We start from the raw sequence: 19456 nt of genomic DNA on the forward strand, positions 1-19456 counted from the left end.
AGATCAAAAACAATCAAAATAAAATTTTCGCCACATAGGGGTATTTTGGTCATTTTTTTCTCAAAAATTTCAAAACTGGCTAAAACGTAATATACAAGTACAAAATACATAATTCATATTCAAAATGAGTTTAAAAGTCTAAAATCTTCATTTAAAACGAAATTACGATTATTTGAATAAAATAAGAAAATAAAAGAAATATTAAGGGAAATATTCTATTTTCTTATAAAACAATATTTATAAAGTTATACGTGAATAATTTTTATAGCGTAAAAGCTAAATAAATTTATACATACTGAAATACAGTAAGCCAAAATATTTAATTTAATTTACAATAACCAGAGGGCCCCCGAATAAACAAAAGTAAAGAGGACTGTGAACCTGCGGTTTGGAAAATGCAGATCCAATAGTAGTCCTCGATGAGATCAGCTATCTACAGTCTATACTGAACCTGAAATGGGTGGAAAGGAGTTGGGTGAGATTTTGCAATCCCAATGAGTAAACAGACATTATCATAAATATCTAAAGGCGAGTAAAATGGAGGCAAGTTTAAACAATAAATTTCAACCCATTTCATAATGTTTTCAATTTATTTCTTAAACCATAAAATATTTGTAATTTACCAAAACAATTGTTAAGGCTTATGTCTTTTATTAAAACAAGGCTCAAGCCAAAACTAATCCTCGGGGATACCTTGGCCGAGGCATCTAACCGAGTCCGCCAAGGGTGTTAAAATATTCACACGTGAAACACATTGTTATTTTTAAAACCAGCCGTCCCTTGGCGTTGGCCGAGTTACACATTCACGTGGGGGTTCGACGTGAAGTGAGCTCTAATACTACCCCAGGAGTTACCCTCCTCGCCTCTACAACCGGAGTAACTATATAACTGGGTTTACCGTGCCCCTCTAATAGGCAGTCCACGGAAACCCGTCACTGCAGTGACTAACCCACCAATTTTAATAAAATTTCGACAGTATAACGTGGCTTTTATTTATTTATCCAGCCTGCATAGTAAAACAACTTACATAAATTTCCCAATGCATTCACAAAATATAGCCACATATACTCATTTCGCATAAGCCATTCCTAGGAAAATATATATTTTTCAAGTCAATTTGTAGCCTCCAATTACTCAATTTCATAATCAATACAATATATTTTTATTTGTCACATTTATTCCTAAAACATCAAAAATCCCGTTTTAATCTCGTTCTCATTTCATAAAATACATAAAGGGCATTTAAAATAAACTCTAGATAATTTACAATAATAATAAGTTTACTCACCGTTTGTACAAACTAAAAGCTTTCTAAGCGCCCCGATCACTACTCGTCGGGTACGACTTCTTTGCCTTTTCCGGAAGGCTCTCCTCCTAGACACATTACAAAAATTTACACAATTCATCACATTGATGCTAAATCACTATATAATTAACTTAAATCCTATACTAATGCATGGTATGAAATGCAATAGCCTAAAACGGCTTAAATGCGGTATTAACCTATTTTTGGCACTTTGCCCGATAAATTGCTAACGCGCTCCATTTTAGCTCTAAATCATCCCATTCTCTCTCCAACATTTCTAACCATCAAATATCAGCCAATAACCTTCTAAAAACAACAAAAATCAGCTCACTCCCTTCCTTGGAAAATTCGGCCAAAAATGGGACATTAACTCGGTAAATTTTCTACTTTGTTTTTCTATCACGTTTAATCGTTTTTCATCATTTCTCTTCATTTTCCTTAGAATAAAATCAATTCATCATCATTGTACAGCATTGAGCATCCAGCCAAGAGTGGGTATTGTGAAAATTTACTGATTTCTTGCCCAATTTAATTTCTAAACACATTTAACTAACTAAAACTATCAATTTAACTAAAAATCAAAACCTAAAAATTTCAATTTCTCTCTCCTAGAATTTCGTCCAGCCCTTGATATCACTTTTTGATCTCTCTCCTCAAGCATGCTAAATGGAAATAAAGGCATAGGAAAGGTAGAAATCAAGCTAAAATCGAAAAATCTTACCGTTAGACGCGTAAACGGTCGAAAACCGCGAATTTCTCTTTGAATTTTCTTGTTTCTCTTTGGTTTTTCTTTTCTTCTTCCTTTCCTCTCTATTTCCTCTGTTTTTCTTCCTTATGGCCGGCCAGCACTCAAAATTTGGGTTTAAATGGCTGACTTTTCATTAAAATAATATTATTTCATTAAAAAATGCCATGTGTCACTTTCCCATTGGCCCATTTTTAAAATTTCATCCATTTGTTTCCAAATTTTGACCATACACTTGTCTCATATATTCATAGCTTAGATAAAATTCTCAGACTCATCCAAAGTCTCGGTGGAGTAATTTTTGCAATTTACACTTTTGCCCCCGTAAAAGTCAAAAATTACATTTTTGCCCCAAAAATTGAAAAATTGCCCATAGACATATTTTTCATCCCTTATACTCATACCATTCTCCAATTTGTCAAATTTGATCAAAATTCTCTCAAAATCTCAAATTTTGTCCATGGGTGGCAAAATTACGATTTTGCCCCTACACTCCAAAAATCACCAGAATTAAACTTTTTCACTTCCTATCATTAAATTATACTCCAAATAGTTAATCTTGGTCAAAAATTTCACTCCATGATCAAATTATTATCTTAGGTGGCAAAATGACGATTTTACCCTTGAATATCAAAATTTCTAATTTTACCCCAAATAAACCCTCGAACTCCGAACAATCATTTTTAGTCATTCCTGAACTATAAAATATTAAATTTCATCCTACAATTCCTATTTGAACTAGTTCGAGGTTAAATCAACTCAAGTGTACCGTTAGGTACGATATCGGGTTTCGTCTTTTCTTATGTGCTTTCCTAGCATAATAACATGCTACTTAGTGCATGTATGTCATGACATGTATTTATAGGGTTGGGTTTTACAATTCTACCCCCCTTAAAATAAAATTTTGACCTCAAAATTTCACTTACCAGATTCGACAAATAGATGCGGGTATTGGTTTCTCATCTGATGCTCTACTTCCCATGTCATTTCCTCCATTCGAGCATTTTTCCACAATACTTTGACCATTGAAATACTCTTGTTTCTCAGTACTCGATCCTTTCGATCCAAGATACTCACAGGTTGTACCTCGAACTTCAAATCGTCATGCAACTCGATCGGAGGTGCTTCGAGGACGTGAGAGGGATCTGGTACATATTTCTTAAGCATGGAGACATGGAAAACGTTGTGGATCCGATCTAACTCCGGAGGTAATTCTAACCGATAAGCCACTGGTCCAATCCTTTCAATGATTCGGAATGGTCCAATATATCTCGGGTTGAGCTTTCCCCTCTTCGCAAATCGAATCACACCTTTCATTATCCAATAAAACACCATAATTTATCATGATAGTATAATCAATAAGATTTAATACTTCAAAGTATTCAAATTATTACCTTTCCAAGGAGAAACCTTAAGAAAAACTTTATCATCGATCTCAAACTCCCAGTCTTTTCTCCGTTTATCTGCATAGCTCTTCTGCCTATCCTGGGCTACCTTTAGCCTCTCTCGTATAACCTTGATCTTGTCATTAGTTAGCTCGATCAATTCCACACTCACTAACTTTCTTTCACCCACTTCATCCCAACAAAGTGGAGTACGACATTTCCTTCCATATAAAGCTTCGTATGGTGCCATACCAATGCTAGACTGAAAGCTATTGTTGTAAGCAAATTCCACCAATGGCAAATGTCTGTCCCAACTCCCAATAAAGTCAATGACACAAGCCCGTAACATATCCTCCAAGGTCTGGATAGTCCTCTCTGACTGACCATCAGTCTGTGGGTGAAAAGCAGTGCTAAATTTCAATTTGGTTCCGAGAGCTTCTTGAAATTTCGGCCAGAATCGAGAAGTGAATCGAGGATCTCGATCTGACACTATAGAAACGGGAACTCCATTTAGCCTCACAATCTCATCTATATAGAGCTGAGCCAGCTTCTCAATAGAGTATGTACTATGGACAGCTAAAAAATGAGCGGACTTAGTCAACCGATCTACGATCACCCAGATCGCATCCTTTCCCCTCTGTGTCCGCGATAATCCCAAAACAAAATCCATAGTTACATGCTCCCATTTCCACTCAGGAACAGGTAAAGACTGAAGTGTACCTGCTGGCCTCTGATGCTCCGCCTTAACTTGCTGACATACGAGACACTTTGCTACGAATTCTGCTACGTCTCGCTTCATACCCGGCCACCAATAATTCTCCCTGATAGTCCTATACATCTTGGTGCTTCCGGGATGCAATGCATAGGCAGATGAATGGGCTTCTTCCATGATCGCTTGTCTCAACTGGTTTCCCTCAGGAACACAAACTCGATCTTTAAACATCAAGACGTTATCCTCTCCAAATCTGAACTCACTAACTCCCCCATCGGTCAGTTTTTGAATTTCTTTTCTTAACTCATCATCAGACCTCTGAATGTCCTTGATCTGATTAAGTAACGAAGGTCGCACAATGAAGTTTGCCAATAAGGATCCATCCTCACCATTTTTCAACTGGACCCCAAGAGATTTCATCTCTATTAATGCTGAAAAATAACAACTCTGAAGTGCTGCTAAAGACGATGAAGACTTACGACTTAAGGCATCAGCTACAACGTTCGCCTTCCCCGGATGATAGTCTATCACCAAGTCATAATCTTTTATCAACTCCAACCATCGCCTTTGCCTCAAATTAAGCTCCTTTTGGGTGAGCAAATATTTTAAACTCTTATGATCCGTAAATATCCGACAATGCTCACCATACAAGTAATGCCTCCAGATTTTTAAAGCAAACACCACTGCTGCTAACTCTAAATCATGGGTAGGGTAATTTGCTTCATGCCTCTTTAGCTGTCTAGAAGCATAAGCCACAACTTTTTCATCCTGCATCAATACGCACCCTAACCCCAACTTTGAGGCATCACTATATACTACAAATCCCTTACCATTAACAGGAAGTGTTAAAACGGGAGCGGAGGTTAACCGGTTCTTTAGCTCCTGAAATCGATTCTCACAAACATCATCCCACACAAACTTAACTCCCTTACGAGTTAGACGGGTCAAAGGAGCTGCTATTAAGGAAAACCCCTGAACAAACCTCCGATAATAACCGGCTAATCCGAGGAAACTACGAATCTCCGTCACTGTCTTAGGTTGCTCCCATTGTAAAATTGCCTCTACTTTCTTAGGATCAACATATATTCCAGTTCTCGATACTACGTGTCCCAAGAATACCACTTCCTGTAACCAAAACTCACACTTCGAAAACTTTGCATACAACTGTCTTTCCCTCAAAGTTTGTAATACTATACGCAAGTGGGCAGTGTGCTCATCATTATCTCTCGAGTAAACCAGTATGTCATCAATGAACACAATAACAAACTTGTCCAGGTAAGGGTGGAACACCCTATTCATGAGATCCATAAAAGCTGCCGGTGCGTTAGTTAACCCGAAAGGCATGACCAAGAACTCATAATGACCGTACCGAGTCCTGAACGCTGTCTTGGGTACATCTTGTTCTTTAATCCTCAACTGATGATACCCAGACCTTAGATCAACCTTGAAAAACACTGTAGCTCCCTGTAATTGATCGAAAAGATCATCAATCCTCGGTAACGGATACTTGTTCTTAATGGTCATTCTGTTAAGCTGTCGGTAATCGATACATAACCGAAGTGTACCGTCTTTCTTTTTCACAAATAAAACCGGTGCTCCCCACGGAGATATACTAGGGCGTATAAAACCCTTGTCCACCAACTCTTGCAATTGTACTTTCAACTCCTTCAACTCTGCCGGAGCCATTCTATATGGAGGGATAGAAATAGGTGCGGTACCCGAAAGTAAATCAATAGGGAACTCAAGCTCTCGATCAGGAGGCAGTCCCGGTAAATCATCAGGAAATACATCAGGAAACTCACTTACTATCGGGACATCCTCTAACTTAGGTTCCCCCTTTGAAGTATCAATTACGTATGCCAAATAAGTCGGATACCCTTTCTGCACTAATTTTGAAGCTTTGATGGCCGAGATTACACAGGACGGTAATACTCGACGTTTCCCTACAAACACAATCTCTGCTCCCTCCGAATTTCGAAGAACAACTTCCTTTCGGAAACAATCCACGTTCGCTCGATGTGCAGTTAACCAGTCCATACCCAATATTAGATCAAAATCTAGGATCTCTAGAGGAATTAAGTCACCCCTAAATTCTTCCTCGCCTACCCTTACCCCACAGTCTCTATAACAACTATTTCTAACTAGCTTTTCTCCTAAAGGGGTGTGAATTACAATTTCTTCCTCTAATGGTGACAAGTTTCTATCAGCAATTGATGCAAATGTGGTGCTCACATAAGACCTATCTGAGCCAGAATCTATCAAAACATAAGCATCTTTATCAAATAAAGACATAGTACCTGTCACTACTCCAGGTCGGACCTCTGCCTCATCTTCCGTCACAGCGAAAACTCTTGTCGAGGTACGAGTCTGTGGTCTCGAAGGTGGATGTGCCGGGGTATTACTCTCCACACCGGACCGTATGGCTACTCCCTGTCTCGGTGGCAACCCAGAAGAATCTCTCCTCTGTATATCAGTGCGAGCTGGTGAAGATGATGCAACTACCGTGGCTCGTCCTAACCGTGGGCAATTACTCCTAATATGACCCGTTTGTCCACATTGGAAACATCTTGTTGGCTCTCTACATAGCCCACTATGATAATTCCCATAATTTCTGCATCTGTCAGAACCTCCGAAACTCTTCCAAGAACCAGTCATAGCAGATATGCTAAACCTCGAAGGTCTCTGTTGTGATGGTGAAAATGGAGGTCGAGGAGATGTCATGGAAACAGAAGTAGTACTCCCTGAAATCGCTGAGTCCTTGCCTCTTTTTACTGGCTGACTAGAAGACATACCAGGATTCCTCCTTTTTGCAAACTCAGTCCGAATCCTCCTATTCTCAGTCGCGAGCTTCTCAGCTCGTAAAGCCATCTGTACCACCTCCTTATGCGGCTCCCTACCAGTCACTGTCATCCGCTCTCTAATCTCATTACGGAGCCCTTCCTCGAAATAACTGGCCTGATCCTGCTCAGATTTCACCAGATCTGGTACATATAACATTAACTCGTTAAAACGAGTCTCGTACTCCTCTACAGTTAGATTTCCCTGTTTCAAACTCAGAAATTCTCTCTTCTTTTCTTTCTGATGGAAATAAGTGAAATACTGACCATCGAATTCCCTGAGAAAATCAGACCATGTCTGAGGAGTAGCGGAACGGGACTTCACCGAATTCCACCAAGTACGAGCCCTCTTCTCTAATAATCTCGTAGCCACCATCAGCTTCATGTCGTCGTCTAATCTCATATCAGAGAGAGTCTCTGAAACCTGATTAATCCAGTCCTTTGCCACAGTGGCATCCAACTCACCCGTGAAAGATACACAACCCAATTGCCTAGCCTCCTTCAGCTTCTTGGAAATGGATACATCCTGTACTGGTGGTGGAACTAAAGGAGTAGTTGGAGGCACTACAGGTGGAACTTGACCAGTCTGAGCTTGACCAGCCATTGCTGCAAAGAAAGCTGCCAATGCTTGTGCTGCCTCAGTAGGCATGGCGGGAATACCCGTAGGTGGCTGAGGAGATGGAGGATGTGGAGGACTATCGGCCTGCTCAGCAGCAGGTGCTGCCCGAATGGTAGATGCAGCTGATTCCTCCTCTACTGTATTTGGCTGATGACGTTGGGAACGACCTTTTTCCCTCCCAACCGATCTAGTGAGAGGTGGACGTCCGCGTCTAGGAGGCATTGTAATCTATAAAAAATACGAGCAAGTTTAGGTAACCTTAGGCTCTATATGCAGATGCATGCATTCTATTCAACCTAACCTAACTTAACTTAATCCGGGGCCACACTGATATTGTAAATTTTTAAAACAACTTTAAAACTAAAAACTTTGATCTTTAAAACCAAAAGCTCTGATACCAATAGAATTGTCACGACCGGGAACCTCCCTCAGGCCCATGACAATCGCCGCGACGTCCCGATTGACACTCATTATCCGGAATGCCAACCGGAACCCCGCAAGGCTTACATATCAGTTTCTTTCCTTTCTTGTGAGCAATCATTGTTAGATATCGAGTCTTTAGAGAATATATACTATTTTAGATCAAAAACAATCAAAATAAAATTTTCGCCACATAGGGGTATTTTGGTCATTTTTTTCTCAAAAATTTCAAAACTGGCTAAAACGTAATATACAAGTACAAAATACATAATTCATATTCAAAATGAGTTTAAAAGTCTAAAATCTTCATTTAAAACGAAATTACGATTATTTGAATAAAATAAGAAAATAAAAGAAATATTAAGGGAAATATTCTATTTTCTTATAAAACAATATTTATAAAGTTATACGTGAATAATTTTTATAGCGTAAAAGCTAAATAAATTTATACATACTGAAATACAGTAAGCCAAAATATTTAATTTAATTTACAATAACCAGAGGGCCCCCGAATAAACAAAAGTAAAGAGGACTGTGAACCTGCGGTTTGGAAAATGCAGATCCAATAGTAGTCCTCGATGAGATCAGCTATCTACAGTCTATACTGAACCTGAAATGGGTGGAAAGGAGTTGGGTGAGATTTTGCAATCCCAATGAGTAAACAGACATTATCATAAATATCTAAAGGCGAGTAAAATGGAGGCAAGTTTAAACAATAAATTTCAACCCATTTCATAATGTTTTCAATTTATTTCTTAAACCATAAAATATTTGTAATTTACCAAAACAATTGTTAAGGCTTATGTCTTTTATTAAAACAAGGCTCAAGCCAAAACTAATCCTCGGGGATACCTTGGCCGAGGCATCTAACCGAGTCCGCCAAGGGTGTTAAAATATTCACACGTGAAACACATTGTTATTTTTAAAACCAGCCGTCCCTTGGCGTTGGCCGAGTTACACATTCACGTGGGGGTTCGACGTGAAGTGAGCTCTAATACTACCCCAGGAGTTACCCTCCTCGCCTCTACAACCGGAGTAACTATATAACTGGGTTTACCGTGCCCCTCTAATAGGCAGTCCACGGAAACCCGTCACTGCAGTGACTAACCCACCAATTTTAATAAAATTTCGACAGTATAACGTGGCTTTTATTTATTTATCCAGCCTGCATAGTAAAACAACTTACATAAATTTCCCAATGCATTCACAAAATATAGCCACATATACTCATTTCGCATAAGCCATTCCTAGGAAAATATATATTTTTCAAGTCAATTTGTAGCCTCCAATTACTCAATTTCATAATCAATACAATATATTTTTATTTGTCACATTTATTCCTAAAACATCAAAAATCCCGTTTTAATCTCGTTCTCATTTCATAAAATACATAAAGGGCATTTAAAATAAACTCTAGATAATTTACAATAATAATAAGTTTACTCACCGTTTGTACAAACTAAAAGCTTTCTAAGCGCCCCGATCACTACTCGTCGGGTACGACTTCTTTGCCTTTTCCGGAAGGCTCTCCTCCTAGACACATTACAAAAATTTACACAATTCATCACATTGATGCTAAATCACTATATAATTAACTTAAATCCTATACTAATGCATGGTATGAAATGCAATAGCCTAAAACGGCTTAAATGCGGTATTAACCTATTTTTGGCACTTTGCCCGATAAATTGCTAACGCGCTCCATTTTAGCTCTAAATCATCCCATTCTCTCTCCAACATTTCTAACCATCAAATATCAGCCAATAACCTTCTAAAAACAACAAAAATCAGCTCACTCCCTTCCTTGGAAAATTCGGCCAAAAATGGGACATTAACTCGGTAAATTTTCTACTTTGTTTTTCTATCACGTTTAATCGTTTTTCATCATTTCTCTTCATTTTCCTTAGAATAAAATCAATTCATCATCATTGTACAGCATTGAGCATCCAGCCAAGAGTGGGTATTGTGAAAATTTACTGATTTCTTGCCCAATTTAATTTCTAAACACATTTAACTAACTAAAACTATCAATTTAACTAAAAATCAAAACCTAAAAATTTCAATTTCTCTCTCCTAGAATTTCGTCCAGCCCTTGATATCACTTTTTGATCTCTCTCCTCAAGCATGCTAAATGGAAATAAAGGCATAGGAAAGGTAGAAATCAAGCTAAAATCGAAAAATCTTACCGTTAGACGCGTAAACGGTCGAAAACCGCGAATTTCTCTTTGAATTTTCTTGTTTCTCTTTGGTTTTTCTTTTCTTCTTCCTTTCCTCTCTATTTCCTCTGTTTTTCTTCCTTATGGCCGGCCAGCACTCAAAATTTGGGTTTAAATGGCTGACTTTTCATTAAAATAATATTATTTCATTAAAAAATGCCATGTGTCACTTTCCCATTGGCCCATTTTTAAAATTTCATCCATTTGTTTCCAAATTTTCACCATACACTTATCTCATATATTCATAGCTTAGATAAAATTCTCAGACTCATCCAAAGTCTCGGTGGAGTAATTTTTGCAATTTACACTTTTGCCCCCGTAAAAGTCAAAAATTACATTTTTGCCCCAAAAATTGAAAAATTGCCCATAGACATATTTTTCATCCCTTATACTCATACCATTCTCCAATTTGTCAAATTTGATCAAAATTCTCTCAAAATCTCAAATTTTGTCCATGGGTGGCAAAATTATGATTTTGCCCCTACACTCCAAAAATCACCAGAATTAAACTTTTTCACTTCCTATCATTAAATTATACTCCAAATAGTTAATCTTGGTCAAAAATTTCACTCCATGATCAAATTATTATCTTAGGTGGCAAAATGACGATTTTGCCCTTGAATATCAAAATTTCTAATTTTACCCCAAATGAACCCTCGAACTCCGAACAATCATTTTTAGTCATTCCTGAACTATAAAATATTAAATTTCATCCTACAATTCCTATTTGAACTAGTTCGAGGTTAAATCAACTCAAGTGTACCGTTAGGTACGATATCGGGTTTCGTCTTTTCTTATGTGCTTTCCTAGCATAATAACATGCTACTTAGTGCATGTATGTCATGACATGTATTTATAGGGTTGGGTTTTACAAGCGAGATACAGGGCACCAAGAGAAAAGTTTCCCCTCACTCGACAAAAAAGCCATCCTATTAAACTAATAAAATCAACATACAACACATGAAATTTCCCAAAGTTCAATGTATCAAATTTCTTTTATATGTCAATCATATATCACGTTCATAAGTTTTCATTTCATAAGTCTAGATATGCATAATTACATAGATAAACATCAACATCATCATAATCACTCTCGGCTCATGTACAGCCCCCCACATCGTGCACATAGCCGGCACCATCGTGTGTACCCCACCACAACGTGCACAATCAGTGCCATTGTGTACATCCCCCCACATCGTGCACACGGACACTATCATCATCTATCTCTCATGCCACAATCATCACCAGCATGTGCATTTCCCCCACATCTTGCACACACACGGTTATAGTCATTATACACAATATCGTTCATCATGCACAACACACACACACACACATATATATATATATATATATATATATATCATTATAATACAATAGTGCATGAATCCATAGCAATCACATATTACAACATAAAACCATTTTGCAAAAGCTTGTTCCCAAGGCACTTGTTTTCATGAAAAGCTTGATAATTCATTCAAATGGGTGGCAATTACATTATATTTCCCAAAACAAGTTTTGAAGGCAGTCCACTCACTGATTTATTGTTGAGCCTTTAGTTGACTCTAATTCCCCTAATGATCCAACTGGAAGGATGGGACTTCATTAGAACCTAGGATCACATTAGCATAAACAATAGGTCAATTCACACACTATGAACCCTAAAAGCTATCTCTTAGCTAGCTTTCAATTGCAACATTAAATGGCTATCTATGTTCACTATCTTAATCACCGAAAAAGTAATGTACTCAACAATAAAACAGTTCTTACTCTAAATTACTAGTTATTATTCACAGCTAAAAACCGAATTTACTTCATCACTCACCCTTGGGTTTCTTTGTAGTTGAATTCTCTTCCAATAGCTTCTAAATTAATGGGGTAATTCTCTTTTTCTCTCTCTAAAATGCCCAGCTAGTGATAGAAAGTCTGGAAATAAGCTTTATCAAGGGTTTTGAAGTGAGAGAGTGAAAGAATTAAAGAGTTCTAGTCAAAAGGGCTCAAAGGTATGAAAACTAGAGCTAGAGAGAGAAAATCACGCAAGCTCCATATCAAGCTTCCATGGAGTTTTGAAGAAACGTGAGAGGGAAGAAGAAGAAGAAGACAAGCTGCTGGAAAATGGGAGAAGAAGCTACTGGAAGAAAGGTATTTATAGCCAATCTTATCCATTCCTTTAAAATTACGAAAAAGCTCTTGACTAGTTAACTTGTTCTCATGCAACCCTTTATGCAATCTTTTTGCTCTTTTGACACTACGACAAGGTCCATAATGGTCTAAATATACTCGGGTTCATAAAAACTTAAAATTTTAACCCGAGGTGAAAAATGACCATTTTGCCCCTATTATGAAAATTATTAAAACTTCTAGTTTTCTTCGTGTTTTCATCAGTACACATCATTTATGCAGTCTTATACCTATTTAGACCTTAAAATATCATAAAACTTTCTTATGGGAGCTTATTAGAGAAAATGGCGAAACTACCCCTAGCTCGTATTATTACATCTATGCTTAGCTACAAGCCTATAGAGGTTGGGGTCTCACAACTAACATCGTTTTTCTCTGAAATTCCCTCATTCTTCTTCTCCCCCACTTAGATTGACCATATACGCCTCCTTCATGTCTAATTTCGACATCAAATAAAATATTAATATTTTAATATTATTTTATTAATAAACTATTTTTTATTCCAAGATTATCTACTTATCTTCTTGGAACTCAAAATGTCTTGTTATGCCCCGATTCACTTTTAAATCACTTTTTATCTAACTAATTCATCCCTAATAAAAATATTATTATTTAATTATTATTTTCTCGCGTGTGAAATATTTTACTGTAAAATATTCCTTTCACCCGCCACCACTCTTTGACACTTAACTCCATGTCAATTAGCCCTTTGTCTTATCGATACGGTTATGTTGACTACTATACGGGGGTACAAGGCATCACAGTGTCCCCCATTTAGAAAGAATTCGTCCTCGAATTCACCTCAACAATGGGTTGTTAATCTCACTCAATGATCTTATTTTATTTCCTTATTCATGGCGAATTTTGATTTATGCACCTCCTTACCTTTAGTTCGACTAGAATACTTGACAAGGTCAAGGTACGTAACTTATACCTTTTATCATCTTTGCATCAAACAACGATACCCTTCAACCATTGTTTTCTTTCATCACTAAGATCTCAAATATGCCTTTAATTCCATTACTAACCTTAAATATATCTTTATTTCGATTCTTGTCAAACTTTTCGACATTCATTCGAATTATCCCACGCGTTATCACACAACTTATGGCATTATAAACGTGCCCTATTCATTCCTATACATATTTCCAACATTATGGGAAGTTGAATCTTTCAATCATTCTCTCATTCTTCATATTGATCTCATATTTATGCAACTTAAATCTTCTTAATCATATTTGTCCATCTTGTATGCCTTAATCACACTACAGGTTACATTTCCTTGATATCATTTCTTTGACTATTACTCCAAAAATTTCTGATAACAACATAGCTCAATTTCTGATAGGATTTCTTATCATTGTATTATCTATACAACTCATCAAATATATTGAGTTCAAATCTCAAATCACTAAAAACAATTCTTCACTTTAGTTGGTCACATTATCAACTCCACACATACGTATGTACACGCATATTTAAATATCCATATTCCTCATTATGTGTAGGGATCCTTGTGCTCAAGTGCCGTCGACTAATTTCTCTTTGTTCATTCTTGTCGCGACCCAAATTCCAAGCCATGATCGATGCATGGGCCCAACAGACGTAATCCACTAAGCCCAAGTAAGCCTATTAATCTGACATGTTTATCATTCCATCATAAACTGCTAAGTCACATTTCATAACTTAGAATCAAAATATTACTACACATTGCCATCCCATACTAGCATACCAAACAAGTGTATATACATTGTCTACAACATGTATCTTAACAATTTACATTAGGTTCGTCTATACACAACAAAATAATACTCGACTTCCAGCGGAGGGACTCGGACGAATATACAGCTACTGAATGTCGAGACACCTACCAAAAGATGGACACAAATCTACAAGGACACCTTGTCCTGGTTACCGATTGCCTCGTGATTTGAAAACATGAAGTTTAAAAATAGTGAGTATAAACCCAGTGAGTGAACAAGGAAGGGAACAAGCAACCATAAGGGAGAATTTACAATCATGATGCACTTGTTTTAAAACAATGCAATTTAATTTCATTCATATTGAAAACCCCTCATTATACCTTTAAATATTAATCACTTGTAATGATTAACCCATACATAACGAATAAGTTGAAAAATGAAAGCCTCAGTGATACACAAGCAAGTCGAATGCGACAACAAATCTTCACTACAGTGGGAAGGCATTAGCTGTAGCGAGAATGAATTTTTGCTACAGCGACGTTGGGATTTAAATTATTACCAGAACTAGGGCTTCTCAACCAACTGAGGATTTCTCTCAAAATTTCCTCATTCCAAACTTAGGTAGATAATCCCCAAACATGTTGGAAGTCCATACTCCACTAAGGTATAAATGAAATAGAAAAATATGGCAAAAACCCGCAAGATAGCAAAATGGACAGAAGGTTTCTCGCTGCAGCGAAATTTGGTTGGACAAATGGACAGTTTCTCGCTGCAGCAAAATGCTATAGTAACTTTCTCGCTGCAACGAGATCCAAATCTGGTGAAAACTCTCACAACCCGAGAGCTACTCGTTGCAGCGAAATTCAATCTTGCTGTAGTGAGAAACAGGGCACCGGTAAAAATCCCTCTTTTTCTCAAACAAAAGCCACCTTGTTCACATGACCAACACAACATGAAACTTATATAGTTTCCCCAAAGTTTAACATGTCAAATTTCACAAGCAATTCAACCATATACAATAATATGAACTTTCTATAACTCACACATTTACATATAAATACATCATCATCATGTGTGCAGTCCCTACTCGTACACTCCATCATCGTCATGTGTGTACTCCCTACTCGCACACTCAATCATCATCATGTGTGCAGTCCCTACTCGCACACCTTAATATCATCACCCAACCTCATTCACTAAAACACAACACATATTCATAAAATATATATACATACATACCAACATAATAATTAACACATGGATTCATCTTTATACACTTTTTCCATTGCACACTATCAAAACATTTAATCAAGGCTTGTTCCCTAGCACACATTTTCAAAGACAAATTTGATAAAATCATTCATATTCCCAAACCAAGTTTGAAATGCAAGTCCACTCACCTTAGTAGCTTTAAAACTTTGAAATTCTTTCCAACAATTTCCAAGCTATTTTAGGGGCTTTCTTTCTCTTTCTCTCTCTAAACACGTAGCTAGTGAGAGAGAGTATGAAAACAAGATTTTTCAAGGGTTTTAAAGTGAGAGGATGAAATAGCACAAGGGTTTATGGAAGGGTGCACCAAAAGCATGAAAATTAGAGCTAAAGAGAGAAAGTTATGGATGCTTGAAGAAAACTCCCATGGAGGAATTGAAGAAACATGAGAGGGAAGAAGGAAGAAGAAGACAAGCTACTGGAAATTTCAAGAAGCTGCTGGAAATTCAAGATATTTATAGCCAAACTTATCCGCTCCACTTAAATTACCAAAATACCCCTCCACTAATTAACTTATTCTCCTCTAATCTCTTATGCAATCTTTTTGCTCTTTTAACACTAGGACAAGGTCCATAAAGGTCTAGACATGTTCGGGTTCATGAAAACTTAAAATTTTGACTTGAGATGAAAAATGACCATTTTGCCCCTATTATGAAAATTGTTGAAACTTCTAGTTTTCTTTGTGTTTTCATCAGTACACATCATTTATGGAGTCTTATACCTATTTAGACCTTAAAATATCATAAAACTTTATTCTAGGAGCTTATTAGAGAAAATGACGAAACTACCCCTAGCTCGTATTATTACATCTATGCTTAGTTACAAGCCTATAGAGGTTGGGGTCTCACAATTCCCATCCATTACCAAGATTCAATAGAATAATTCTCATAGTGCATGTCAACACTCTCATATTTAATCTACGAACATTAGGGTATAATCAATTTCAAATTGCCCTTTTTAGATGTTTAAATTATCATTCCACTTGCGTCTTACAATAAGTTATTCCTTATGTAATCCATACGAATTCTCATTATGCTTATGCACAGTTTCATATCATTTATATAATTTCCAACTATATGCTTAAGTTTCATTGTACTATATATCCTTACATCACAATGTCAATAGTCACATCTCACTTGCCAAATGTCATTTTCATTAAATTATAATCCAATATCCGTATATGCTTTATAATCTCATTGATCGTTCAAGGATTCATCTTTACTTGATCATTGCATCTTACGCAATACCACAATCCCTAAAAGTCATCCTTGTTTCTTAATTATCTTTCATACCTCTAACATATATATTATATCTTGATTACATTTCGATATTAATTAGTCACTTAAGACCTAGACTCATTCGAATTATGCGTGCCTCACGCATTTTCGAATTCCAATTTGCATAATACATTATGAGGTTTTCATTATCCGACTTCATTATCAAGGTTACCTTCAGTCGTCTTTTGTACCATTCTTTCAAACTAATATAACACCATTCTCCCTTAGCCATTTTACAATTTGTACTTGATATTGCAAGACTTGAAACAAAGTTCTTCTCAAGTACTTCTCAATGTCAATACGGATATCATTTTCAGCTTACAGCTTCCTTTTTGTAACCACGTAACTTAATGCTTGTTTTCATAAGATTCATAGTAGGATTCCTTTTGAGTATTTCCTTGTAGATACTTACCTGAGACTTATGTCTCACCGCATTTGATCACTTAACTTGTGGTTTAGCTTTTAGGCTCCTTAGCAAGTTTCAAAATCCCACATATTATACTTACTGCGTATGTTTGGTAATTCCTTCTCAAGGATGTTCATGCATTCCCGAAACACTTAATCACTTATTTGCTCTTTAACATCCCGAGCATATCATTCCAAAAAGGCATGCACTTATTCACCAAGATATTCAAACGCATGCTCATCTATTCATACTTTAATTTATCTTCATGGGTTTCTAGCATGCCACATAATTGGCCTTTTGTTGTTACTAATAATTTTCATTCAACTAAATCAAGAAAAAATTTATAAATCCTCATAACAATACATTATATCAACTCATTTGCTATGCCACCCTTATACTCCTTCATTCACAATTTCATCCCTTAGTATTAACATCCCTCAATTCTTATTAAATTAAGGATTTATTTTTCCTAAGTTCCTTATTTTACCTCCAAAGGTCTACATTTGTGTCCAATTATCATTTTATAATGTCATGGCATCATGTGTCTCCATCCTTACTACCCATCGCACATTCATAAGAAATAATTAAAAGACTTACATACCTTTTTTCTTCTTTTTTGCATTGCATAACTCTTCAAGACCTACCTACACACTACAGCCACTTGACCAATGAATTATCTCTTTTGACCTTTTCTCTGTTTATCCAGCATATACCCCTTAACATTTCTCATCCATAGGAATGTCGGGTTATAATTCCCTCAATACTTAAGTTTACAATCCTCAACATTAAGCACGTTAACTATTCAAAGTATCACCTATAATCTCATGGAATCTTCCTACATCTTTTCAAAATTGCAACTGTAATTAAGATTTCCAGTTTCACATTTCTACGATTGGTTGTTGGCCTTACCGCGTTGTCTCATGATATCCTATGCAATTACGACACATTGAACTCTCTGATCCTAACGTCGTCCCCTAGTTCAGTGTGTTTACTCAAAAATCAACTTCTTTGATACAACTTGCCTCATAAACTAGGACTTTATTTATTTATTTTTGTATTCGAAATCATGCCAAACCCACATTCCATGATAAATGATAATTTCTAATAAACACTATCAATTCAAATGGCATTTTATACCTTGTCAAAAACTAGAGTTACCACTCAAAAGTCCATCACATTTGTTAGGAACCATTTCATAATACTGTAAAGCATATTTATCATCAGGTCTTGTAGTTGCTTGAATCATTAATGACTTTCTAAGTTAACCTTCAATAATTACCTAAGGCAACCAACCACGCCACTAGGGTGAATATCTTTCCTTAATCATTATAGTGCTAATCTACATTTGTCATACATGAAAATTTTGACACACGCTAAGTCATTTAAATAACTACTTCATAATCTATTTGAGTCACATAAGATACTAGCCAAACTCTTAAATCCTTTATACAGATAGCATATACTACTTAGTTCACACCGCATTTACCCATACTTAAAGTAATACAAAGTTCAGTGAAACTGTTAAGTGTTACTAGGATCATCGTTGCCTTGATTCGGACACATCGACGGATCCTCTTTTGGATCCTCTTCCATCTCCTGAGGATTCTCCATGTTATCCTTAATCCAAACTTGTTGTATTCTTATGCATTCCTCCCTACTGACAGGTGCAGCACCCCTTCCACATTTAGGAGGAATGTTTCAGACAACGGATACCTTCCTAGGATGATAACCTCCTCTTGTAATTGCCTCTTTCATATTTTCCATAGATTTTTCCAACAAGAAATTTTTTATGCCTTCCTAAATCTTAGTGCTGTCGTTGCTTTCAAGACTTTCACTACTTTCGAGGCTTTCCCCACTGAGAAACATTATTTCCAATCCATTTGGAATCCATCCAATAGGAATCCGAGACTGGCCACTTTTTTGACTTCCCAGATCAGGGCGCCACTGGCTCTTAGCAGTGGAACTTAACGATCCCTTGCTAGTATTATAAGGGGTATCCTGACTACCGTTACTTCTAGACATGACGCGTGTTATAGGCACACCCCTAAACTTGTACTTAACCAAACATCAATTTCTTAGTTATTTATACATTATAGGAAGAGCTAGGTTTTCTAAAGAATTAAGGGCCTATGTAGCCTCCTGTCCTTAGCTTGCATTGCGCACCCACAATCCAAGGATAAAACTCTACACAGACTCCCCCAACTCCGTTGACAGACATAAGAATCCTTAGGACTCAACTAAACCTAGAGCTTTGATACAAACTTTGTCACGGCCTAAAACCCGCACCATGACTGGCGCATGGGCCCAATAGGCATAGCCCACTAGGCCCAAGCAAGCCTCTCTATGTAAACCCATCAGTAGTCCATCTATCACTTCTTTC

At 36.8% G+C, this 19456-nt stretch overlaps 2 long non-coding RNA genes across 2 annotated transcripts; both read right to left on the reverse strand.

Annotated features, from left to right (window-relative positions):
* Positions 1 to 339: 339 nt before the first annotated feature.
* LOC148762096 (uncharacterized) lies at positions 340 to 2065 on the reverse strand. Its single transcript, XR_016027015.1, has 3 exons — positions 2028 to 2065; positions 1289 to 1374; positions 340 to 451 (listed from the first exon to the last, which is right to left on the reverse strand). It is a non-coding gene; the product is annotated as an uncharacterized LOC148762096 (long non-coding RNA).
* A 6457-nt stretch (positions 2066 to 8522) lies between these two features.
* On the reverse strand, positions 8523 to 10248 carry LOC148762097 (uncharacterized). The gene is made up of 3 exons (XR_016027013.1): positions 10211 to 10248; positions 9472 to 9557; positions 8523 to 8634 (listed from the first exon to the last, which is right to left on the reverse strand). It is a non-coding gene; the product is annotated as an uncharacterized LOC148762097 (long non-coding RNA).
* Between the last annotated feature and the right edge of the window lie 9208 nt (positions 10249 to 19456).

Source organism: Theobroma cacao, chromosome 6 (assembly GCF_053813885.1).
Source record: "Theobroma cacao isolate CCN51 chromosome 6, ASM5381388v1, whole genome shotgun sequence".
In the NCBI taxonomy this organism is placed as follows: domain Eukaryota; kingdom Viridiplantae; phylum Streptophyta; class Magnoliopsida; order Malvales; family Malvaceae; genus Theobroma; species Theobroma cacao.